General features: G+C 56.8%; 1 protein-coding gene across 2 annotated transcripts in view; it reads left to right on the top strand.

Annotated features, from left to right (window-relative positions):
* Positions 1-3,848: 3,848 nt before the first annotated feature.
* MEF2D (myocyte enhancer factor 2D) overlaps positions 3,849-25,746 on the top strand; it is a 94,716-nt gene continuing 72,818 nt past the window's right edge. Inside the window, exon 1 of one of the 2 annotated variants that reach the window (XM_054292817.1) lies at positions 3,849-3,928. The gene's annotated coding sequence lies outside the window, so the exon portion shown is untranslated. Of the gene's footprint in view, positions 3,929-4,238; positions 4,402-25,746 lie in introns of those variants that run through there. The other variant, XM_054292816.1, reaches the window with a different exon arrangement.

The following is a 25,746-nucleotide window of genomic DNA, read 5'->3' as shown; positions in this document are numbered from 1 at the left end:
GAGCTGGGAATGACCCCGATTATGGGTGCCCCAGGAACGGGGGTGGCAGAGACACTGGTGGTCACCGAGCTGTCCCTGAGTTTGGGAGCTGGGAATGACCCCGGTCATGGGTGGCCATGGGTGGCCATGGGTGGGGCAGGAACAGGGGTCGCAGGGACCCTGGTGGTCACTGGGGATGTCCCTGGGCTGTGATCACCAAGCTGTCCCTGGGTTTGGGAACTGGGAATGACCCCGGTCACGGGTGGGCCAGGAACAGGAGTGGCAGAGACCCTGGTGGTCACCGAGCTGTCCCTGGGTTTGGGAGCTGGGAATGACCCTGGTCATGGGTGGCCAAGGAACAAAGGTGGCAGAGACCCCGGTGGTCACCGAGCTGTCCCTGGGTTTGGAAGCTGGCAATGACCCCATGAGTGCCCCTCCGTGCCCGGCTCTGCTCCTCTCCCCATCCCGAGATGGGCTCTGGGGCATCACCCCAAGGGCATCACCCCCACCCCGGGCCAGGGTCCAGCCGATGTGGCAAGGCAGGACCCCCATCCCTCTCCCTCTTCCAGAGCTTTCAAAGCTCTCCCAGAGCTTCCAGCTCTGCATACCCATGGCCCTGGCACTGCCAGGGACAAGCTGGAGCAGCACTTCCACTGCAGGGAGGGATGAGATGAGCCACAAACCGTGATTCCTCCCTGCGTTCAACCCCAATCTTTAAGAGCTGCACTGGTCTCTCCAAAACTCGCATGGAACTCTGCTCCCGCTTGGTTCAGAAGGAGGAACACTCAGAGAGAGACAAAAAGCTGTGGCAAAGAGGCTTCAGATGCTGCTGTGCAGTACAAGACTCTGCTCTGGGCCTCTTGGCTTTGCCCCCAGCCCCTCACCCCACTCCCCTCCCTGAGCTCTGTGCAGGAGAGGAACAAATATCTTTCCCACTTTAGGTTTTTGGGTGCATTCTTTTTTTGTTTGTTTTTGTTTTAATAGCCTGAGGGTGTAGGTGGCTGCATATCTTGGAGGACCCAGGAGTCCTGCCTCCTTCCTGCTGGCACAGGGCAAGGGAAAGCAGTTTCCACTGTCAAGAAGCTGCGCACCAGCTGTACAAAGCAGCAGCCTGGTGTGGGAAGGGAGTTACTCAGCATTTGGTTCCCAAGAGGCAAAAAAAAAAAAAAAGAAAAAAGAAAAAAAAAAGCAGCTCAAACTGACTTTCCAAAATACTTTGAGGTTCATAGTAATGTTCTCGTCTTTGTCTCATAAATATCCTGGGTTGGATCCTTCCCTCGTTTTCATCCTGTAACTCACGGAGAGGCACCAGAGCGCGGCTGCTGCATGTTATTCTGACTATTTTTATTTTTTATATCTTTGGATACATGATCTCAGTTGATTGGAAAACAAACCCCAGAGAATCCTTGAGGAGAGACTGCAAACAGCTCTTGGTGAGATGACTAATCCCATCTCTATCTAAACCAACAGCGTCCTAAAAATAGCCTTATTTCTAACAATAAATATAATAAAATAACTAACTGACAACAAACAGCCCCAAAAAGCCAAACACATTGAAAAGTCCACTAGAAATACATATTGGGATGGGGGAAGGAGCCAGCAGGAAACTGTGTCACTGAGTCACAGGGGTGGCCGTGCCACCAGTGATGCTGGGTCAGATCCGGCCTCTCTCTTGAGACCACGGTGGCCTCTCACCCTTGTGCCTTTGCTGTCCTTGTCCCAGATCAACGTGAGGAAGGCACCAGACCCAGGGGAAGCTGATCCCAGAGTCACCAGCACCCACTGACAGCCCTGGAGTGGGACCCCCTGTCCCATTTTGGGGTGTGGGTCTCTCACCCCAGTGCTGCTCCGTGCCCACCAGGCCCTGAGCTCAGCACACACCTCGGATCATTTGGATCATTTGCCGCCTACTTTCCACACACCAGGAGCCTCCCACACCCAGCGTGTTGCAAAACACCCCCCTGAGCTGAGTCACTGGCAGCCGGGAGCTTCTCCCTGCCCTCCTGGCCTGGGATGGGGCTCAGGGCAGAGCCGGCCCTGACCAACAGCTGTGATGGGAGCACAGCCCAGCCCATCCCAGCTCACCCCAGGCCTTTGGGGAGGAAACTGGGTGTTCTGGGCTTGTGCAGTGCCCAGTGCACGGGGACCGTGTGCTGCTGCATTAACGGCTGTGGGCATCATCTGGGTGAAAACACAATGACTCTGTCCCCATGCCTGGCAGCTCCCCTGTGACACTGGGAGCACTCATATTCTCAGTGCTCCAGCTGAATGTGACCCAGCAGGGCTGGCACATCCCTGTCACTGCCCCCTTGAGCTGGGACAGTGGCTTTGTCTGTGACAGAGCCATCGCTCAGTGTTTTTATGGAGCACTGGAGCTGCACCAGACTCGTGCTGGCTCCGTGTCACCAGTATGGAAGGTGGGCTGCGTTCTGCCAGTCAGGGGAACCCATGAAACATCTGCTGTGGGAGGCTCTGACCCCTGGCACCAGTCTTTTTCTGCCAGAAGCAGTCCCACACCAGCCTGATTTTTATTTTTACTGCTTCGTGTGGCACGTGGGAGCCTGCCCAGCCCGCCATGCCTGGGAAAGGACAGCTTGTGCCCCATGCTGACCCCCAGCCCTGCCATATGGCACTGCTCCAGCATTCCCAGCGGTGGGAGAGCTCATCCAGTGGGATCTCCAGCTCCCACCAGTGCAGACCTGGGGTGTAGCTGGGTGGTCTGCATCCCCCCAGCCACAAGGATGCTTGTGCCCACCAGGGACCCTGCTCTGAGGCTGTGGATAAGCAGCACTGGACATGGTGGCGAGACAGGAACAGAACTAGTTACCCAAAGCCCTAAAAAACAGATTCCTGCCCAAATTCACAGCCCCAAACTGTCCTGGCACAGAGCGGGGAGTTTCTGTTGGGTTTCTTGTGGGTAGCACAGAGCAGTTTATCTGGCTTGCAGCTACGTTAGGAGCTGGGGATGTAAAGCCCTGGCTTGGAGCAGGGTTTGGGATGCAGAGGAGCACAGGGAGCCCAGTGCTGGTGCTGTGTGCTCGGCTGAGGGTCTGGCACTGCGGGAATGGCCGGGTGAGGGTTTGGAGAAGCCTGGTGCAGTGAGGATAGCAGAGGCAGGAGCAGCTCTGGGCTGTGTCTGGGCACACCGGACAGCATCGGACCCACAAGGGCTCCGTGCCCGACACACAACTGGGACCTTCCACTGTGTCTGAGTGCTCTGTCCAGCATGCTGGCAGCACAGCTGGCACCTCCACGGGCAGCTGATGGCACCTGTGTGGCTTTAGGAACACCTGGACCGCACTGATCCCCTCTCCTGAGCCTGATCCCCCATGGGAGCTGACAGAGCCCAATGTGCCCCCATCACCCCGGGTGCTGTATCCAGCATGCTGGCAGCACAGCTGGCACCTTCAGGGGCAGCTGATGGCACCTGTGTAGCTTTAGGGACACCTGATGGCACCTGTGTGGCTTTAGGGACACCCGGACCCCACTGACCCGCTGTCCTGAGCCCAATCCCGATGGGAGCCGGGCAGAGCCCACCGTGCCCTCATCACCCCGGGGCAGCCGCTGTGGCCGCGGGGCTCCGCCGGACACTCCTGCCCAGCCCGGGGAACACGAGTGGGACCCGGCCAGCCCCTGAGGGCGGCCGAGGGGAGCTCCGGGCCCAGCACACCCCGCCGCCGGCTGCCATTCCCCGTGCCCGGCTCAGCGCACCGTCGGGCTTGGCTCGGCCCGGCCCGGCCCCGCTAGGCCTCGGCTCCCCGTGCCCGGCTCAGCCCCCCTTGGCCCCGGTCCCACCCCGTCCCCCCCGGCCCCGCTCGCTCCCCCCCGCCGCGGCCATTGGCCGCCCGCGCCGCCGCCGCCGCCCCTGACGCTGGGCCGGGCCCGGCCATGGTCGCTCCCCGCCGGCTCCGCCGCAGCCCCGGCAGCGGCCGGTCCGCGCCCCGCTCAGGTGGGTCCCTCCCGCTCTCGCGCTTCTTCGCCGTCGGCTTTTTTCCTTTCCCCCCCTTCTCCTCCTTCTAATTGTTATTTTTAATTATTTTGGATTTCTTTTCACGTTTCGCGATTTCTGGCGCTTACTTCCGAGAACGGCACCCCCCCCCCCCCCTCCTTCCCCGGGCGGCCTTGGGGGGGCGCGGAGCCCCGCTTAGCCCCGCGGTGTTCGGGGTGGGGGGAACGGAGCGGAGGGACCCCCCCCGACCCCCGGAGCCGCACGGAGCCGCCCCGAGGCGCGGGGATGGGCGGGGGCGGGAGCAGCGGCGGCGGCGGCGGCGGCAGCAGCACATCCTTCCCCCGCGCCCCCCTCCTCCCTCCTCCTCCCCCCTCGGCTTCAAAACAAACCGTCACCAAAATGGTGCAGAGGTGAAGGAGGGAGCGGGAGGAAGGGGAAGAGGTGGCGGCTCGGCCTGGGCGCTGCGGGGACAGGTGAGGGCGGCGCGGGACGCGGAGGGACGCGGGACACGGAGGGGGTGCGGGACACCGAGGGGATGCGGGACGCGGAGGGGATGCGGGTGCCGGGTGCGGCACACGGGGATGGTCCCGCTGTGTGCTGCCGGTGCGGTGGGGGCAGCGCTGGGGGTGCCCACCCCGCTGCGGGGCGCTGGGCAGTGTCCCCGTGGGACCCCCGTGGCGACAGAGCACGAACCCACCCGCGGCACTGCGCCCACCCCGAGCGGGACCCGCTGCGGCCTGGCGGGACGCAGGGAGAAGCAGGGCCCGGCGGATTTCGGGGCTTGGGGGGTGCCCTCCATGGCAGGACATGGGGTGATGACATGGGGGCTGTGGGGGAACCCGCCGGCTCGGCTCCGGGTGCCGCTGGGGGCTGCGGTTTGATTGGCAAGAGCAGATTTTGGGTAAATCGAGTCCTGGAGCGTCCATGCCTTGGCCGTGCGCCGGCTCCGGAGCCGACAGCTGGGATTGTTTGTCCGGGGGGGGCTCAGCGCCTCGGCTCCATCCCTCAGCGGCCGGAGCACGGTGTCGTGTGGGGCCGAGCCGCGTCACCGCTGCTGCCGCGGCCTCCCCGCGGTGCCGAGCGCTTCCCTGGCCGGAGGGACCGGCGGTGCTGAGCGGGGATGCGCTGACAGGGCGCCCGGCATCTGCGGCTCTTCGGCATCTCTGACGCCCGTGCGACCGCAGCTTATCCCTTCCCTGCGGCTCCCAAACCCCTTCGGCTTTGTCGTCGGTTTTTATTTTTTTATTTATTTGCCTTTTCTCTCCTCACGCGCAAGAGCAGCATGATCAGCTGTGCCACACACGCGGCTCTTACCCCTGCACCGTGGTACCCCATGGTACCCCCAGCTCTGCACGGCCACCAGCTGGGCTGTCCCCTCCTAATCCTCCACAAGTGTCAGAGCTGCCACGCGGTTTTGGGTTGTGACTCCCCCTTGCTATGGGCAGGGGTCTGGGCAGGGACAGGGACACCTGTGCTGCTGCAAATTCCCCTGGCACTTCAGCTCAGCGCCTCTGCCAGCTGGGAAAGGCCTGATCCTGTCCCTCCAAAGCCCCTTCTCCCGCAGTGCGTGGCTGTGTATGGGTTTTTGGGCTGGTATTGCTTTGCCAAGGCGGGTGTTCTCAAACCTCTGTCCCAGCCTGAAGTCCTGCTGCTGATGGGGAAGGGGCTGTGCCGGCCTCAGTGCGACAGGGACGCTTATCAGGCCAGGGGTGCAGGTTTTGGGTGTAGGTAAGGGTTATTCTCATTATGTTCTTTCCTTCCCTGAGGTGATTCAGTGCAGGTGGCCCTGGCGTGGGAGCGCTGAGCTGCCCCTGTCTCTTTGGAGCTCCAAAGCAAGCTGCTCGCCCTGCGCTCAGGATCGCTGGAACGGGCTCCTGAAGGTCACAGACCTGTGGATGGGCCTCTTGGATCCTCCTTTCCACTCCCACCTTGCCCTTCAGCCCCTGCAGTTGTCGAGCTGAGGCATCTGCACTTGTGCTGGCTCCGAGCAGGTGGCCCATGTCCCCGCAGCAGCAGCAGCAGTGGGGGCCGCTGCTCGGGTTTCGCCGGTGCCTCTGCCACAGCAGGGATTTAACGAGCTCCTGTTGAAGGGACATCAGCTCCCGTGTCAGGTGGCTCGGGGGTTTCCACTCCAGCCCGGGCTCTCCCCCAGCACAAAGCGGCTCGGGGGCTCCTCGTGCTGAGCGGTCACGTCCCTGTGTGTGCTCAGTCCTGCTGGGGGGCTCTTGGCACTCTTTGGCAATAGGTGACCTTGGGCACGTCCCTTTGCTTCCCCGCGCTTTGGTGGTGTTCTCGGAACGGGGGAGGTGGTTGATGTGTTTAATTCCCCCCTCCTCACTGGTATGGGGCTGCTGGCTCCTCTTGGGAAGTGCAACTGCAGAGCTGGGAAGGGCTGTTGCTATTTTGTGCTGTCCCCGAGCGGGCAGGGCGGAGGCATGGACGGTGCTGGAGTCACCCGGGGTGGATTTTTCCCAGGCTGCCAAGTGAAACAAGTGGGGTCTGAGTCTCATTTAATGCTGCAGCCCTTTACTGTGACTCTGGCAACATAAAGGAGCCTAAATATGGTCATAAACTGCATCCACTTCAAGGTCCCTTCGTGCTGCCAGGGCAGCCTCACGGCGGCTTTGTGAGAGGGAGAACAAAGCCGAAAGTGTCGGACGAAAAGTACGGGAGCGGGACCCAGCTGCTGTGTGCTGTGTGTGCTGGGAGCTGCCTGGCAGGGAGGTGTCAGTGCTGGTGCAGGCCCTGGCTCACCAGGGAAGGATGGGTGTGAGGACAGGGGGAGATGCTGCTTGGCACATCCCGAAGGAGCAGGAGGGCTTCAGCTAGGTGTGGAGGGCTCTGCGTCTAACACCCTGGGCGAGTCGTTTGAACCTGGAAAAGAGTCTGTGGTGAGGGGCAGAAATTGCTTTTCCCTCTTTTTTTTCCAAGCCAGAATGCTTGGAAACCAGGGTCAGGTTGGCATCGCCTGGAGCGTGCTGGGAGGAACCCGCCATGGGTGCTGCGTGGCATCTCCTCTGTGATGGATTGCAGGGACGTGGCCTTTTTGGGAGTGAAGGGGAAAGAGGCAGCAGGGTGTGGGTGGGTTGCTGATATCCCCTCCGCTCCCCTGGACCACCACTGCCCCACTGGGTGCCCCAGCAGCGGTGCTGAGATGCCATGTGGAGCTGTGATGGTGTGAGCTGGCCTGGAAGGTGGTGCCTGAGGCTCAGGAAGTGAGCAGGCAGCATCCCATTAAATCCTGTTAATACCCGGCAGCGCACATGGAGGTGACCCAAGGCACGGTGAGCTGCACAGGCGGCGGAGGGGCGGCCGTGTCGGTGCTGTCCCGGACTTCCCCATCTGCAAGCAGAGCTAAAAATATCCCCCTGCCTCACCCCGCCGCCGTCCCATCTGCTCCGAGGGTGAACTCCTCAGGCCAGGGGCTCTTTCTTTATTTTTATCGCTATTTTGGCAGTTCCTGGCGGCTGAGCCGTGCCGGGTTCAGAGGTGACTCTATTGTAGATGACAGTGCTGCTCCCGGGAAGGTTCAGCTCTGCTGCTGAGCCCGCCGTGGTGAGCAGAGTGAGGAGGACGAAGAGGAGGAGGAGGAAGGCTGGGGAGGCACGGCAACGTGTGGCACTGGGTGCCCTTGGCTGTGCTTGCCCTCTCCTTGTGCCAGCAGGACTGTGGGGTGCATCACCCCCTCACCTCCCCCAGCACTGTCTGGGACTTCACCACTCACTGTGACTCTCAGGGCTTTAATTTTGTTTTTTTCCTTTCCTTTTTTTCCTCTAATTAGATAGAAGCTTTCAATAAAAAGCTGAGATTTGTTAATCACTTTGTTTGATCAGAGCTCAGGCGGTGCTGAAGACCTCTAGGTTTTTCCCTCTGCCTGTGTGAGCAGCAGTTTGCTTTTGCTTTCAAGATGGATCTCGCCGTCTGCCTGCCAGCAGCTCTGCCTCCCCGGATCTGTCGCTTTGCATCTTGCACTCCACTTTGCTTTGCTTGTGGTTCTTCTTTAATTTTTCCTTTCCCCCTCACTCTTGGTGTCTCCCTGCTGTAGCTCCCCACTGCTTGCAAAACAGACAAGAGCCCTCATCCTTTAAAAAATCCTAAAAAAGTGCCCGTGTGGAGAGCAAAGGTTTGATAAATACTCCAGTTTGGAGTGATTTATTTTGGGGGGGTTGAGGTCTAGGTTTGCTTTCTCTTAAATGAGGGTACAAAAGATGGGGGATTTGGGTCTCTGGGCTGCATGGCAATATTTTTTGGGGAAACTTGGCCTGTTTTTGTGTGGGTCACAACAAGGCTGGAGGGACACAGCAGCTGCTCCACAATTCCCAGGCTGCTTCTTAGCTCTAGGTGAGCACCTTCCCCTATAGAAAAGGGGGCAATGACACGAGCGGCATGCAGTAGTGGTGGGGATCTGTGTCACCACTCTGCTGGTGGTGACATGTCCTGTTGTGGCTGACTGCTGGAATGCTGGAGCAGCTGCTGGGGCCTGTTCCCAGTGCTGGATAATGCCATGTTGCCCGGTGGGATTTTAAACAGCTCCGTGCCCCTCCATTCCCCAGCAGAGCAGGCGTGTGGTGCTGCTCTTGTGCTGCCACAGTGTCCTGGTGCACGGTGAGGACAGGCTGGAAGGGCAGGATGGTGCCTGTGCTGGGATGTGCCACCGCCCAGGAGCCGCCGAGGTGGCCGTGCCACCAGTGATGCTGGGTCAGCTCCACCAGGACCACGGTGGCCTCTCGCCCTTGTGCCTTCGCTGTCCTTGTCCCAGACCAGTGTGAGGAAGGCACCAGACCTTCCCACCCATCCCAAAGCAGCCAGGGGCTGAGCAGCACATGTAGGATTTCCCAGATTGCCGTCAGCCCTTGGTTTTCCTGCAGGCAGCAATGGCTCTGCCCGTGGCTGTGCGTGGAGCAGCACCCCAGGCTGACCCTCCTGGCTGTGAGTGACCAGCAGGAGCTGGAATGCAGAGGTGGGGAGCTGAGCCATCTGTGCTGGCTGTGCCCTGTCAGCCCAGTGCTGCTGGCACCACGGCTCAAGGTCGGAGCCCAGCACGGTGGCTTTGGGCTGCTGCTGGCGCGGGGTGGAAGCTCTCCCACCTCCTGTCCTGAGTCAGTGCTGCCTGGGCTTGGAAAGGGGGTAATTAAATGTCCTATTTCTGGCCAGGGAGGAAGAGGAGGAGGAGGAGGAATGGTTTCTCTTTGCAGAGCTTCAAACAGCTTGCTGCAAGCGTCCGGCACAAACCCCAAACCGCTTCCAGCCCTGCAGCCCCCCTGGCTGGGGTGCTTGGGGCTGTGGGGAAGGGTGACCTCCCACTGCAGCACTGCTGTTGCATCAGCCTTTTTTTGTTTTTTTGGAAGGAGGCAGGACAAATCCATGGCTCCCAAATTATTTTTTTTAACCTTTTTTTTCCCATCCCCATAAAGTAGCAATGAGATTTGGGAAGGGATACCTGCCTGTGGGGCCAGGTCCTTGACCCGAGCCCACCCCGGGGCTGCCAAGGGATCTGCTTAGGATTTCTAGTGGGATTTCTCCTTCTCCTCTCTCCTCCTTCTGCCTAGGGGGATTATCAGCATCTACTGTGTGATGGATCCTGCAGCTCATGGCCCCGGGGGTGCTGGGGCTGTGGGCCTGGGGGTGCCTGCTCTGGAGGCTGTGGTGGAGCTTCAGGTGCAAGGTTTTATTGATGGATATAAGCAGTGGTTATAAATAGCCCTGCTTGGAAGTTTTCATCTTCTTTTTCAAATGGAAGTGCCTTTTGGAACAAAGTGACTTTCCTCCATCCTTTTCGAAAGCATCTTTTTTTCTCTTCTTATTTTGAAGATGAAATTTTTCTTTTTGCTCTTTAAAATTTTTTCCTTTCCGATTTTTGGAAGGCTTCGGGGAAAAATTGCTGGGTGCCATAGCCAGGAACACATCCCATGTCATGCAGGTGGGGAAAATATGTGGGGTCAGATTCATCTGGTTTGGTTTTCCTTAAAAAGGAAATTGAGAATTGGAAATGTTCATGGCATCAGTGAGAATTTAAAATCTGAGGGGCAGGAGTTTGCTTAAACCTGCTGCATCAAGTGTAAAAAAAAAAAAAAAAGTTAAATAAATTAATTGGATAAAGAACTTCTGTTCACTAAAAGACTGGCAACATTTCTGGGTTTCTGTCTGGAATTTTTCAGTTGTAAAACCTGAAATCCTCCCCCACCCCTAGCAGTAACCTTGAGACATGGTGCCGGAGCAGGACTTTCCACTGGCAGGGAAGAAAAAAATTACAATAAAGAATGTGGAGAAATTATTTTGACTGACCAGGCTTTTTTTTTATTTTGCACGGGCAGTCACCAGGACTGTCCTGCCCTGCAGCTGCTGTGCTCAGTGCTGGGAGCAGGAGATAAATTACTGTGATGAGGGGCTGGGGCAGGGAACGGCAGGGATCACGCTCCAGCCATGGGTGCTCTTGGTCCGTGGTGGCATCCATGGGGAAGGATCTTCTGGGACAGCCAGAAATGTGTGTTTTTCACCCAAAATACAGAGGCAGAGAGTGGCTGTGTGTTTGTGTAACTACAGGTGAGGGCTGAGCTGTCGTGCTTTGTCTAAATATCATGATAAATGTCCCCATGGAGCTGGTGCCCACCCAGGCTTCTTGCTGGCATCTGAGTGAGCTGCCACTTTGTCCAAATTCCAGTGGCTGGGAATGGTGTCCATCCCTGGGGTGCAGTGTCCTGTGGCACCCGTGTCACCTCCTCTGGGTGGGCACCCTGGAGCTGCTCAGCTTGATGGTGGGTGGCTGAAAACCCCACAGTTTGTGAAAATCCTGGTGTTGCTGCAGCCTGGTTGTGCCACAAGCACCTTCCTGCTGCTGGGAATTCCTGCAGAAGCTCTGGCTTTGGCTGTGTTGGACACAGAGACTGACATGTGGTGCTTGGAGTGGTTCAGAACTTGCTGGAAGAACCATGGGGGAAAAGCAAAGTGTTTGTGTGTCACCAAGTGTCTCTGGTGCTGGCACCACTGGGGAGGTCAGGGAGGTGAGGAGGTGCCTCTAGGCACAGTTATCACAGACTCATGGAATGGTTGAGGTGGGAAGGGACCTTAAAAATCATCTCATTCCAGCCCTTGGGTTTATCCCAGGGGGTAAACCACATGTTCCCTGGAGACATTTCTCTGCCCTGTGGTAGCAGCAAATTTATTTCACTAACTGGATGTGGAAGAGTTGGGTGAAGGCAGGGTTTATCTGGATGTGGGGCAGTTTTCCATGGAGTATTCCAGTGAGGAGCAGCACTTGGGATCACATGGACAGATCTCCTCTGAGAGGGCTCTGGGAAGGGCTCAGGGGTTGGGATGCAGCCAAATTCAGGCCTTATCTCCAACCTCACCCCTTGGGTGCTGCTTTCCCAGAGAGCTCCACATGCCTCTGGACGTGTGTGGCTTTGCACGACTGAGGAGGATTTGACTCCCCATCTCCATCCATGCTTTGAAGCACAGGGATCCATCACGGATCCATCCTCAACCTTCCCTGACTCCGCGGCCGTTCCTTCCCACGCGCCGGCAACGAGCCGCCGGGAAAACTCGCACCTCTCGGCTCGCTCGCTCAAAAATATCCCCCAGCCCTGCCTGGATGCTGCCAAGATGGGGAGTGGAGCCTGCGCTGCCTCTTAGCAGAAATCTGTCGCCTCGCTCGGCGGTGGGGAGGCTGGGATCTGCCGAGCGCTGAGCCCCGGCGCTTTCGAAAATAGAAGCAGAACAAATGGTTGGAGCAAGATGCTGGTGGTGAAAGGCAGCCAAGGCCTCTTCCCGCGGCAGCTGGTGGCTGCTTCTTGCTCCTCCATCAATCCTCTCCCCCAGAGCTGGCATTTCCTTGCGGGGGGAGAGGTGAACATCTGGCTCTTGGGGCGGCCTGGGGCGCAGCGATGCTTTATTGGGCTCGGTGCGGCGCCCTGGGGTTTGGCACAGATGAGATTGGAGCGAGCTGTGAGGACGGCGGGGCAGGAGGAGATTCAGTCGGTGTGAGATAAGGAGGAGATGGTCGGGTGGTGCCAGTTCCTGGAGGGACTTTGTCCCAAAACAAAGGGACACGTGCTGGGTTGAGCCGCGGGCACGCGGGCACGGCGTGGCAGCGGGTGCTGACCTGGTGTCTGACAGCTGAGCATGGAGCTGCTCCCATGGGAGGGGTGGGGGTCTCGTGGGGTGAGATCCTGGGGGCTCGTGGAGGCCCCAGGGATCGTGGGAGCTGCTGGAGAAAGGCCAAGGGTTGGGTTCCTCCTGCTTCCCCATGGGCACTGCTCCGGAGGGGACGAAGCTGCCTGTCCTTGTGCCAGCCACGGGTACATAGGAGAGGAAAATGGTGAGCCCAGCTCTCAGCACAGATTGAGAGAGTTTGGAAAAGCCCTGATAGTTGCCCTCAGGTCTTTCAGCTGTAGGGCCAGATGAGAGTGTGTGCTCTATCCAGGATTTCACACCTGCCTTTGTGCTGGAAAGAGCTGCTCCTTTCCACTTCCACCAACTGGACGAGGTGGAAGTGGGAAGGTTGGGAAGATGTTTCCCTTAGGGGAAGATGTTCTTGCCTTGTCCTTTCCAGTGGAGAGGACCAGCCACTGAGGTGAGCTCAGCATCTGCCGGGGTGACCTTCAGCGCCTTTGCTTGGAGAGAGAGGCTGCTTTGCATGTCCTCTGCCCTGCCAGCAGCACTTGCAGCGAGCATCGGGGTCTTTTTGTTATGCAAATGGAGCTTTGGTTTTAGCTTCTCAGAGATAAATACCTTCGAGGCTAAATTTGGAGCTCGGGGCACTGCTGAAAGCGCCCTGATGGCCCAAGGCCTGACAGGTCGGATGCTGAAGGTGGTAGTTTGGGTGTTTGGCTCCCCTTCAGGCATGGAAACAAAACAGTCACGGTATTTTTTCCACCGAGGTTATACAAGATTTTTTGCAGTGAGGAGCAAGCACCTTGAGTGCTGCAGGGGGTCCTTGGCACATGCTGCCACCCCACACTGGAGTTCCCACTTTAGCAGTGATGTGCTGTGGTTTTATTCAGGCTTTTGGAGCTCAGGAGATCCTTTTGTCCCAGCGAGGATCCTCACTGAGCTGTGCCCAGGCACAGTGCGACAGTGATATCTCAATGCCCCTGACCACCTGGATTTTGTGGTCAGGATCCCTCTCCCACCCCTCAGAGAGGCTGAGGGGTGCAGGCAGCACGACCAGAGGATGCAGTGCCAAGTGCCACGCACCACCCCAGAGCTTTTTGTCACCTCCCCTTGTGCATGGTGTGGAGCTGGCATCCCCAGGGGCAGCGTGGCTTCCTTTGGGACTCCGTGAGTCCCTGGCAGCCCGTCTCTCTTGTGATGGGGTCATGGGCCATTGGTTGGGCTGCCTTTGGGCAGAGCTGTTTGTGTATGGTTTTATTTTTATTTGTGCGTCTTTCGGAAATTTTTCGTCACAGCAGGTGCCGGTTCAGTGCCCGGCAGTGGGGTAGAAACGTGGCTAAAGCTGGTTGGGCTTCTGTTCGTACAGTTTTGCTATTTCTGTGTCACAGGAGAGCTTGAAATCCCTGGGGTCTGAGGGGGCTGAAGCCATTGGGTTCCTGATTCATCCCTCCTGTGGGGTCATAGATCACCTAGCAGCTTGAAAACTCACAGACATCAGCCCCAGGGCTGAACCAAGGTGGTGTCACCTTAACACTCAGAGGTATCTCATGGGCAGAGGTGGGTTCCTGGTTCATCCATCCTGTGGGGTTACAGGTCACCTGCCAGCCTGAAAACTCACAGACATCAGCCCCAGGGCTGAACCAAGGTGGTGTGACCTTAAGAACACCCAGAGCTATCTCATATCCTTGCAAAAACATGAACAGTGTTGGGTTTTATTCCAACAGAGAGCTGGACAGGAGCACAGGGTTCTCCCACATGCTGCTCACCTTGGGGACCTGCAGGTGGAAAGGAAAGGTGGTAGGAAATAGAGGTAAAAAGAGAGGGCAGCTCTTTTGGAGCTGCTTCTTTGCAAAGTTTTGGCATCGGCTGCGTGCTGAGCTGTGGAGGGCTGGGCTAAGGCCACCCCAAAACAGGGTGGTTGTGCTCAGGGGAACCTTGTGTTCCACAAGGTTTTTTTGGGGGGATTTAGGACTTGTTGCTGCGTCCTGGCAGGGTGGCAGCTGCATCCCCCAAAGCTCTGCAGGGTCTGGAGTGCCCATGCCCAGGGAAGCTGCTGTGCCAGCGATGCCCCAAAGTGGGGCTGAGGCACCAGAGCAGGTCCCCATTCCAGGGAAGAGCAGGCTCCAGGTAAACTTTAGAGCCTTTTCCAGTGCCTAAAGGGCTCCAAGAGAGCTGGAGATGACTTTGGACAAGGGCCTGGAGTGACAGGACAAGGGGGAATGGCTTCACACTGACAGAAGGCAGGGTTAGGTGGGGTATGGGGAAGAAGTTCCTCCCTCTGAGGGTGCTAAGGCCCTGGCAGAGGTTGTCTAGGTTGCCCCATGGCCAGGTTAGACAAAGCTTGGAGCAACCTGGTCTAGTGGAAGGTGTCCCTGACCATGGCAGGGGTTGGAATGAGAACACCTTTATGGTCCTTTCCCACCCAAACCATTCCATGATTCCATGATCCCCTGCATCCCTTCAGCCTGCTCCTCCAGCCTCTGCTGCCCAAGCCAAGGTGCTGCCTTGCTTCTTTTCTTTTTCTTTTTTTTAATTCTTTTTTTCCCTAAAAACGCATTACCAGTGCAACTCATCCATATTTCCACCACCTTCTCCCTCCTGTTCTCGCGCTGAAGTCTATAATGCTGAAATTATAGCATCCCCCTCGTCACCATGGCAACGCTCAGGGATGTATTTAAAAAAAAAAAAAAAAAAAAAAAGACCAGAAGCCCTCCAAGGATTATGACTTCAGTGAGGGATCAGGCTGGAGGGGAATCTGGGTCATGGCTGGAGCAGGCTTTTCTTCCAGCCTGTCTTCAGTAATTCCCCTTACAGCACCGGGGCCGCGTCAGGGCAGGGCAGGGCAGAGCTGCCACTGGCACCCATGGGTGCCCTCAAGGGGCTCCAGCTGCTCTGGGGGGTGCTGTCTCCCTCTAAATGAGCCTTCTTATTGCCCATGTACACTCTGGGAAAGAGCATCCTCTGCAAGCTCAGGATTCCCACCCAATATTGAGGTGTTTGAACCAAACCCTTTTGATTCCCCAACGTGTGGTGCCTGCAGGAATGCCAGAGCCCTGCTCCCCCTCCACCCCGCTTTGTGCACTGCAAGCTTTCCCTCTCATCCCCCAAAATAAACAGGACTTTTTAAAATATATTTTTTTTACTCCTCTTCTTCTTTTTATTTTTTTTTCCTCCCTTTTTCCACACCCCCAGAGCCGCTGTTGCTGGTGGCAGGGAGCCCAGACTCTGTAGGAACTCAGAAATGCTGCGAATCCAAGCCCTGGCTGCCCTCTCGGTTTCGCAATCCTTTGGAAGGGGGGGAGAGAGAGAAGGAATAAAATGGGAGGGGATTTTTTTTTTTTTCTTTATTAGAGATTTATAGACTTTCCCACCAGTAGGGACAAGGAGCTGGAGCCGAGCGGCCAATTTCCTACAGTAAGTTTCCAACACTGCTCCTCTCTGGCCACTGCAAAACCCTCTGCAGCCTCTCCTCTGGTGGGTTGGGCTGGTGAAATTTTTGGAAAACCATGGGAAATGCTGGCATTTCCAGTGCTGGGGGGGTTGGCAGTGTGAGGGGCTGCTGATGGGGGGGGGTGGTGGTGCAGCTCATTGGGCCAGCACCTCCCATGGGCTAAGTGATGCTGAGGGCCAGGAAAAATCAGCTCAGGTGGTGCTTTTTGAGCAAATAAAGCCTTTTTTCGACCTGTTTTTTGGTTGCATGTGAACCCTTTGGCTTGGGCTTCGTGGTGGTGCCTGAGAGCTGCTCATGGCTGCTGGTCCCTCCAGCCAGGCTCGGTGCTGCTGGGGCACGTTCCCTGCTGTCCTCGTCCCCCTCAGCCATTTGGCCTCTTGAGGTTTGCGGTCCATTTATTTTTAGGTAATTGCAGTGTCCGGGCGTGGAGAGGCCGCTCGGTACCACGCAGCCGGACAAGGGAGGGGTTTGTTGGCCAGTTATATTTTAAGCACTTTGGTTTCTTACAGGAGAGAGTTTGTGCAGCTCTCTGTGCGCTGCTGTGGAGGGGCCCAGCCAATGCCACGGTGGCTCCTGTCCCCACAGATGCCACTTTACCCCTGCCTGGTGCTGGACACGGGGCACGGTGTGAGGGTTCAGCTCCTGGCCCTGCTCTGCACCCTCGTGCAGGATCTGACCCTCTGCCAGTGCTCCTGCTGGAGGAAAAAATCCTCCCTTAAGCTGTGCCTGGATGAGATCTGAGTGCTGGCAGCTCTGCTCCCAGTATCCAGTGATTAATGGGATTAAATTGGTGCCCCTAGTGAGGTTTTTTTTTTCTTTTGCATCTGGTTTTCTCAAGACTTTTTAAGCAGGGGGAGGCCGGGGCCATGTCGCACTGAGATCTGATTAGATAAGGGAGAGCTGCCTGTGAACAAAATTCCTACCGGATAATTATTTATACCTCCGTGTGCGTCACTAATAAACATCTGGATCTGCTCCAAACATCTTCATTTGATTTGTTTTGTAGTCTCTCAACAGGGATGTTTCTCAGCTCCCCGCCTCCCTCTTGTCGTGTGGCTGAAGTGAGGGGTGGGTTGGAGCAGTTGCCCCCAGCACCAGCCTTGCTCTCCCATTTCCCCCTGGGCATTTTTGCACTCTTGGGGCTGCTTTAACAAATTCCCACTCCTGGGTGCCCGTGATGGGGCGACAGTCACGTTGCCCTTTCTCAGGAGGAGAAAATATGTGGCGTTGGTGGTTGAAGAAAAAAATATGAGTGGTCAAAACAAGCCAAAAAGCAACCCCAGATGTGTTGCCTTCTATTTTAAACATCCTCGTTTGATTTGGGGGCGAACCAGACTCCTGACCTTTCGGAGCACGTGGGGCTGGCAGTCACGCCAAGCTCTCCCAGGCCAGGGCTGACTTCTTGCTCTGTTTGTGTAGAGCCAAGAAATTACTATTAATAACTTTCCCTGAATGAGAGCTGAGTACCTGCTTCCCTGGGGCTCCTTGGAAGGCTCCGGCTTGGGCGGATAACATCAACAGTCATTATGAGCGGGACTGAGAGCATCGGCCGCAGCTGGGATGCAGATGGGAAGGGACTGATGTGGGAGGGGAGACATGAAGGAAGCCTCTGGCTGGCTGTGAAGCGCCTTGGGCAGGGCTTGCAGGCGCCACGAGCCGTTTTTTGTGTGTTCCTCCATCCTTTTTACAGCCCTGGCCCCTCTTTGCACGAACGCGATGCGAAAACCATCCCGAGTCAGCGGCGAATGCCAGCTCCATCCATGTTGGCTCTAATCTGTGTCTCACCTCTGCTGGGCTCTCAGGAGGGAAAAAAAATTAAATAAAAAAGTTTCAGTGCTGCACCCAGCCTTAATCTCTTTAAACTGTATTTCGCTAATCCTTCATTAGGATCTCATTGTGAGCTTGTTATCCCGTTAGGGCTGAGCCGTGCGTGGCGGCGCCCGCCGAGCTGGGTGGGAAGGGAAGGGAAGGGAAGGGATGGGGCTGCCTTGGCCCAGCCTCCTCCAGGATGTGCCAGCAGCACCAGCCAGGTGGGCTCAGCTCTGTGGGGATGGGTGTCTGCTCTGTGCTGCTGCTGGGCTGGGCTGGGTGCTGGTTTTTGGTGTGAGCTGTGGGGATGTTTCTGTTTCTGTTTGCCTTCCCATCCATTCCTTGATGTGTTGGGGCTGGGGAAGGGGGGCTGTCACATAGAAAGTGCTGGTTTTGGTTTGCATCAAGGCTTGGTCAGTCTTTAGGTTGTTTCTGGGAGCACCTGCAGCACCAAGGGCAGGGTTTTAGCTGGGGTTGTTACCCTGGAAGCTGGCAGGAGGTGATGCCAAGGGTCTCACCAGGAGCAGGGTGTGCACTGCCATGGGGGAGTGTTAGGAAAGGGCATCAGTTGGAGCCAGCATGGGCAGGCAGGTTCTGTCCTTCAGTGAGAGCTGCTCTCCCTCTGGCAGGCTGCTTTAGGTCATTTCTGGGAGCGCCTGCGGCACCAAGGGCAGGGTTTTAGCTGGGGTTGTTACCCTGGAAGCTGGCAGGAGAACCAGGAGCAGGGTGTGCACTGATCCCCCTTCCCTCTGCCACGAGAGTGTTAGAAAAGGGCATCAGTTGGAGCCAGCAGGTTCCTTCCTTCAGTGAGAGCTGCTCTCCCACTGTCAGGCTGCTTTAGGTCATTTCTGGGAGCACCTGCAGCACCAAGGGCAGGGTTTTAGCTGGGGTTGTTACCCTGGAAGCTGGCAGGAGGTGATGCCAAGGGTCTCACCAGGAGCAGGGTGTGCACTGATCCCCCTTCCCTCTGCCACAGGAGCATTAGAAAAGGGCATCAGTTGGACCAGCATGGGCAGGCAGGTTCCTTCCTTCAGTAAAAGCTGCTCTCCCACTGCAGGCTGTGCTGGTGCCCTGCTTGGTGCTGCTGTCCCCTGTCCCAGGGGGCACAGCCATGCCAGCACTTTGCACTCTCCCCTCCACACGGGCACCTTCTCAGAGTGACTGGCAATGCCAACAGCTCTGCAGCACCCTGAGGGCTGGGATACCTGCAGGCCATGTTTCTGGAAGCCCTTGGAGGAGAGGAGGAGGAGGGTGTAGCTGAAGAGTGGGATGGATGCCCACCGTGCTGGGTGATGGAGCTGGGCTGAGCCGTGCAGGCTGCGCTGGCCCAGGAGCAGGAGATGGTCTGCAGAGCGGTGCAGAAAGCAAAACAAAACCCACACACCCACACATTCCCACAAGCACACAGGCAGTGAGCAGGCAGGAGGGGATCTGCCGGCAGCCAGAGGCTCGGCTCGAGTTCATTCGGTGGAAAATGAAAACCATTGCGGCGAGCGAGAAGGTTCCTGCCTTTTCTTTTTCCTTCCTCAAAGAAAAACATTGGGTGGGATTTTTACCTTGCCCGGGTTTTGTTTCGTGCAGAAACGTGGCTCTGGAGAGGAGCCTGGTGGTTAAAAGAGTTGCTGCTTGTTTTGTACTTTGCTGCCCGGCCTCCTCCCTGCTGGAAGGTCTCGTGGGCACATGTGTCACCATGTCCTTGTCCACTTCTGCACTGGGTCCAGGCAGGGAGGTGGCTCCTGTGACATTGCTCAGTGAGTGACAGTGAACTCTTCTCGTGGCTTTGCCTGAGAGCCTTGGCTGGGGTGGAAATTAATGCAGGTTTATTTGCCTCCAGATTGGGGAGAATCTCTGTATTGGAATTAAATATCTCTGCAGGTCGTGCTGGGGCACAGGGGCACAGTGAGGGGCTGGTGGCATCGTTCACCTCCTGGAGATGGGGTCTCTGCAGGGAATTCTCTGCTCAGATTAGAGGTGTGGGACTGACAGGTTCTGGTTGGGCCCCAGGGCACAGTGAGGAGCTGGTGGCATTGTCACCTGCTGGAGATGGGGTCTCTGCAGGGAATTCTGCTGCTCAGATTCTGGGTGTGAGACTGAGAGACAGGTTCTGGCTGGGGCACTGGGCACAGTGAAGGGCTTGTGGTGTCATTCACCTCCTTGGGATGGGGTCTCTGCAGGGAATTCTGCTGCTCAGATTCTGGGTGTGGGACTGACAGGTTCTGGTTGGGCCCCAGGGCACAGTGAGGAGCTTGTGGCAATGTTCACCTTCTGGAGATGGGGTCTCTACAGGGAATTCTCTGCTCAGATTCCAGGTGTGGGACTGACAGAGTGGTTCTGGCTGGGGCTGGGGTGGTGCTGTACCTGTCCTGCTGCCCCCGAGGGGCTTCCCCTCTCCACCAGAACACCCTGGAATTGTGAACTATTGAGATATAAGATTTATGCTGGCTTTCATCTTTCCATCATCTTTCCATCTTTCCTCACCTTTCCAGAAAACGAGGATAGTGAAATCCTGGGATTCTCTCTCCTTGCCTGGTTTTGGCAGCCCTTTGGGGTGCTTTTTCAGGGGCTTGGCTGTGGCTGTGCTGCCCCACTCCCTCCCTGTGGCTGGGAAGGTAGAGCTTTCCCAAATGCCTCTCTCCCCTTTTCCTGTGCCTATAATTAGCCCTGGCTCCCCGCCACCATATACTGTACGATCCTGGAAAGAGGTCATGGCTTTGCTGAAATTCTTGGGAACAGAGCTGCCTTTGCAGCTGGGAAAGCGGCGCAATTTCCAAGCAGATAAGAAATAGGGCAAATGCAGTTCTGTTCCCTGCTGTAATTTATGGGCTCTGGGGATGGCATCCAAGGGCCTCCTCCCTCCTCTGGCTCTCCACGTGCTTGGGAGAGTCTGGGTGGGTGAGGAGGTTCCAGCTGGTTCCCAGCTCTGTGTGCTGTCCAGCGGTGGTGGATGAGGAGGGTTCTGTCTCTCCTGGACTGGTTTTCCCCTTCTGCTGGATCCTGTTGAGGTCTTGCCCAGGACAGGAGAAGGAAACAAACTCATTTTTGGGTGTGTGCGGTCCTTTTCAGTTCTAAAACTTCTCGTTTTTATGGACTTCCCCAGAATGGAACTTCCTCTGCAGCAGGAAAAGGATCATCTTCTTGACCTTAAAGGCCTTTTCCAACTGAAATGATTCTGTAATTCTGTGATTACCCAATCTCTGGGCAGGTGAGGAGCAGGATTTGGGTTTTCTTCCAAGGAGGGCAAAGCCCAGAGAAGCAGAAGGGTCTGCAGCAGCTGGGGAGGGTTTTCCCACCTCCAAATCCTCCTGTGCAAACTGGTGAGAAACTCAAAGTGAAAAGAGTATTTTGAAAAGAGAAAACTCCCCTCTTCAGAAAAGAGAGACAGAAACACAGCAAAATCCCCTGGTCAGAAGTTTCCCTAAGTTTTGCTGTTGTTTCTCTGCCCCTGTACATTTGTTCTGAGACAAAACCAGGATAAATCCACCCCAAAAGGACAGGATTGGAGAGCAAGGGCTTGAGTTTCCATTCCAGCTGGGACTCCACACGTGCTGTATTCCCCTGGCAGCATCCTGCTGCTGAGCCAATCGTCCCTTTCCAAAGGAGAGATTAGCTAAAAAAACCAGGAGATTAAAAAGCAAAACACTTTCCATTTGTTGTAATTGGCTTCTGGGCCAGTGAGCTGCTTCCCTTCCCTTCCCTTCCCTTCCCTTCCCTTCCCTTCCCTTCCCTTCCCTTCCCTTCCCTTCCCTTCCCTTCCCTTCCCTGAATTTTCCTTTAACCTCTGAAGGGTTTTGAGGGGAAGAATCACCGAGGATTCTGAGATCCATGATCCCCTTTGGCAGCACTATGAGTTTTTCTGGTGATTCCAAGACTTAATAAACCCCTTTTTAAAATTTTTTTTTAATATTTTTTTTTGCATTTGCTGTTACCAGTATGCTCAAACTGGGAGCAGCATTTGGGATTTGGAATTTTCCAAGGATCATGGTTCTGTCACAGGGAGGTGATGCTTGCACTGGCCACAGAGATTTTGTTGCCCCACGAAGGGAACGCAGGACAGTCTCCTATGGATCCATGCTGCTCGCTTGGCTGATTAACCAAATTAGGCAGAAATCTCGTTTTTTTTTTCAGTGTAGGTGCCTGTGAACCCCCTCCTGCTCCCCCCTTGCAGTGGTGAACGTGGGGGGTGGTGTAGGAGTTGCTGACGACGGCACCGAATGTGTGTTTCTCTGCACCTCGCTGGGGAGAAATATTTCAATCTTTTTTTTTTTTTTGGTTGTTTTTTGGGGTTTTTTTGTGTGATTTTTTAATTTTTTTTTTTTAAATAGTGGGTCTGAAGTTTGGGGAGTAGAGATTTGCCAAGGATGTGAAGGGAGCTGAGGGTTGAACCGGGCGATTTGTAACCCCGAGGATGATTTTGTCTCCGGCTCAGGTTTTTCCCTGCTGGGTTTTCAGAGGCAGCCTTGCTCCAGCAGGATGTGCCACCTGCTTTTCTGGGTGCAGCAAAGATCTGTGCTCGACCACGAGGCTCTGAGTGTGTGTGAGGGGTCAGGGTTTGCACACTTTGTGCTCCCCAAGGCCGAGCTGCCCTGGCTCTGCCTCAGCTCATGTCGGTGCCAGGTGATTTTCCAGCTGCTCTGGTGGTGCTGCTGCCCATGGCTGGCACTGCTGGCAGGGTGCAGGAGGGGCTGTTGAAGAAGAAAACAGGATGAATAATGTCTGGCTCCACTCTGGACACACCAGAGAGGTCACAGCACATCCCACAATGAACTGTGAGCCTCCCAGTGCTGGTGTTTGACAGCAGCCTCCCTCCTTCTCCTCCTCAAGCTGCCCTTACAACCAGGTTACAAAAAGCTCCCAGCTTCCAGCAGGGCTGGGTCAGGATGAGGGACAGCAGCAAGGGCTCCACTCTGGACACAGCAGAGGAGTCACAGCACAGCCCAGAATGAAGTGTGAGCCTCCCAGTGCTGGTGTTTGACAGCAGCCTCCCTCTCCTCCCTCTCCTCCCTCTCCTCCCTCTCCTCCTCAAGCTGCCCTTACAAACAGGTTACAAAGGCTGGAATGGGGGACAGCAGCAAGGGGCAGCTGGAGGTTTTTCTCCACCTCCTCCTTCTGCCTCTGCAGTGCTGTTGGAAGGGATTTTGGGGGCTCGCCTGGCAGCCCGGCATGTCAGATATTGCAGCTCAGAGGTGTTTTAGGAGCTGCTGTCACCTGTCAGAGCAGGGAGGTTGGGCTGGAAGTTTTGTCGCATTTGTTTGGTTTCCACGGGGAGAGGCCAGGCTGAGTGACCTCAGGTGGTGCCCTGAGCAGCTGCCCAGGCTGTGGCGATGAAGGATTTCCCCATGGTTGGTGGTTCCTGGCTCAGGTGACGGCACAGCAAGGCCGTGGTGGTGATTGTCTCCCTCAGCTGGCTTGGCCACACCTCACCCCGTGGCCTTGGAGTTTGGACCTGGGTGACAGAGCCAGAGCTGGGGCTGGACACCAGCGAGGGTGGAGACACCCAGAGCCAGTTCCCAGTGCTGTGTCTGCCTGGAGCAGCTCCTGTGGGGTCCTTGGTGACCTGTCCCATGCAGGATCCTTCCCAAAGTGGGAGGTGAGAGGTGTAACGCATGTGGGGCTGTGTTAGTCAGTGGCCACAGAGTGTCAGGGATGAATTATTGATGTGTGCAGGTGGCATTTCCACTCCCCCAAGCCTCAGGTGGGGTTTGTGGGGATGAGAGACGTGAATGGCTGGGTGCATGGATGGCTGCAGAGGATCTGTCCCCCCACGGGACAGGAGGGAGAGGTGGGAATTGGATCTGTGGCCTCTGGGGAGAGGCAGCAGCACACAGGAGAGGTTTGCAGCGAGTCTGGGTGGCAAAACAGTTGGTGGTGCCATCTCTGCTTTATCTCTGCCTTGGAAATGGCAGCAGGAGCTGGAACTGCAGATTGGAGCAGCTTTCCCTGCTGCTGTGAAGTCTCCTGCAGCCCTGGGGCAGCACTTTCACTCCTGAAACCACACTTTCAGGAGAGTGTGGGTGCTGTGAGCCCCCACAGCCCCTCTCAGCACCTCTGGGGTGGGTCTGGGTTGCATGGCATGGCCAGGCTGCCATGAAGTTGGGTAAAATGAGTTCAGGAAAGTGAGGAGTGGTTTCTCCTCACTGGACATCATCCCAGACCTGATACCCAGCACAGAGCCACTTGCTGTCCCCATCAAGGAAGGTGCCAGCGCTCTCAGCCCCCAGGGCTGGTGCCAGCAGGTGGCAATGTGGCCTGAAGTATTGTCATTGTCACCGGGGTGAGGGCAAGCACTGGCACCCACATTTTGGTGTCCCTGTGCTCTTATAGGGACCCCCATGATGTCCTTGGGGGTTCTGGGGTCAGTTTTGGGGTCTTCCTTGTGCTGCTGTGCCAGGAGGTTGGGATGAGGAGGTGAGTGCCTTGCTCAGGGGGAGGAAATTGAGGTTTGGGAGATGCTCTGTGGTTCATGTCCCCTCTTTGTGCCTCAGTTTCCTTGCTGGGGTGCTGCTGCTGCTGGGATCACTCCATGCTGCCCAGTGGGCTGGGATTGCCCTGTCCTGCAGCAGTGCCAGCCCCTGGACAGGCTCCTGGAGCGGGGACCCTGCCCAGCTGTGGGTACCTGCCCACCCAGGGCATTCCTGCTCCCACCAGATGTGGCCCAGCTGTGCAGCAAGGACAGACACAAGATGGGTGCTGCGGGTTCTGGAGTCAGTTTTGGGGTCTTCTTTGTGCTGCTGTGTCAGCAGGTTGGGATGAGGAGGTGAGTGGCTCGCTCCGGGGGGAGGAAATTTGGGTTTGGGAGATAGTTGTGTTCAGCCCTGTGGTTCACGTACCCTCTTTGTGCCTCAGTTTCCCTGCATTAGGAGGTGCTGCTGCTGCTGGGATCACTCCATGCTGCCCAGTACTTGCCCAATGGGCTGGGATTGCCCTGTCCTGCAGCAGTGCCAGCCCCTGGACAGGCTCCTGGAGCAGGGACCCTGCCCAGCTGTGGGTACCTGCCCACCCAGGGCATTCCTGCTCCCACCAGATGTGGCCCAGCTGTGCAGCAAGGACAGACGCAAGATGGGTGCTGTGAGGCAGAGCAAACCCCAGCGTGCCTGTGCTCCCCAGCCTGCCCAGGTCCCCCAGCAGCCTTTGGTCACTGTGTGCTGGTGCGTGGCTCTGCTCCGGGCCCCCAGCCCCGCCGCACCTCCGGCCGCCCCCACGGCCACACAGCTGCAGGTTTCACTTCTGCATCTCTGCTGCCCAAGGGGAACTCAGCCAGCCAGAGTGAAACTCGGTGGCTCCAACGGTTGCACTTGTGCCACCACCCCCCTCCTCGACGCCCCCTCATGTCCCCGTGGTCCTTGCAGGGCCAGCAGCCGCTGTTGCGACACTTGCAGTGACAGCTGTGCTGCTGGGACCTTGCCTGGAGCCTGGAGAGCAGCTCCAGCTCCCCTGCCCCAAGCCAGGGCTGCAGGGTGACCTGGTGGAGCAGGGGGTGAGCCCCAACAATTCCTACCCTGCCTTGATCTTGGTGCCTTCATGGAATCCATCTGTGGGGTTTGGAGGAGCAGGGGTGGACCCCAACAATTCCTACCCTGCCTTGATTTGGGGTGCCTTCATGGGATCCCTCTGTGGGGTTTGGAGGAGCAGGGGTGGACCCCAACAATTCCTACCCTGCCTTGATCTTGGTGCCTTCATGGAATCCATCTATGGGGTTTGGAGGAGCAGGGGTGAGCCCAAATTCGTGGGGTTTGGAGGAGCAGGGGGTGAGCCCCTATTCCTACTGCCTTGATCTGGGGTGCCTTCATGGGATCCCTCTGTGGGGTTTGGAGGAGCAGGGGGTGGACCCCAACAATTCCTACCCTGCCTTGATCTTGGTGCTTTCATGGAATCCATCTGTGGGGTTTGGAGGAGCAGGGGGTGAGCCCCAATTCCTACCCTGCCTGGATCTGGGGTGCCTTAATGGAATCCCTCTGTGGGGTTTGGAGGAGCAGGGAGTGAACCCCAACAATTCCTACCCTGTCTTGATCTGGGGTTTGGAGGAGCAGGGTGTGAGCCCTGACAGTTCCTGCCCTGCCTTGATCTGCGGTGCCTTCGTGCCATCCCTCCATTTTTTGGAGGAGCAGGGGGTGAACCCCAACAATTCCTACCCTGCCTTAATCTTGGTGCCTTCATGCCATCCCTCTGTGGGGTTTGAAGGAGCAGGGTCTGAACCCCAACAATTCCTACCCTGCCTTGATTTGGGGTGCCTTCATGGAATCCATCTGTGAGGTTTGGAGGAGCAGGGGTTGAGCCCCTATTCCTACTGCCTTGATCTGGGGTGCCTTCATGGCATCCCTCTGTGGGGTTTGCAGTAGCTCAGTGCCGGTGGTCCCGCTCTGCATGTGCCCCTGGCACAGCGGGCTCATGCCATCCTTCCTGGGCGCTGCTCACCTCTGTCCTGTCCTGCTGGGCCCCTCTGTGCCAC

The sequence above is a fragment of the Melozone crissalis genome, unplaced genomic scaffold, assembly GCF_028551555.1.
Source record: "Melozone crissalis strain CALT ecotype California unplaced genomic scaffold, PUWL_Pcris_2 ptg000114l_1, whole genome shotgun sequence".
Classification (NCBI taxonomy): Eukaryota; Metazoa; Chordata; class Aves; order Passeriformes; family Passerellidae; genus Melozone; species Melozone crissalis.
The sequence above is the reverse complement of the archived record's forward strand: the minus strand, read 5'-3'. Positions and strand labels throughout refer to the sequence as shown.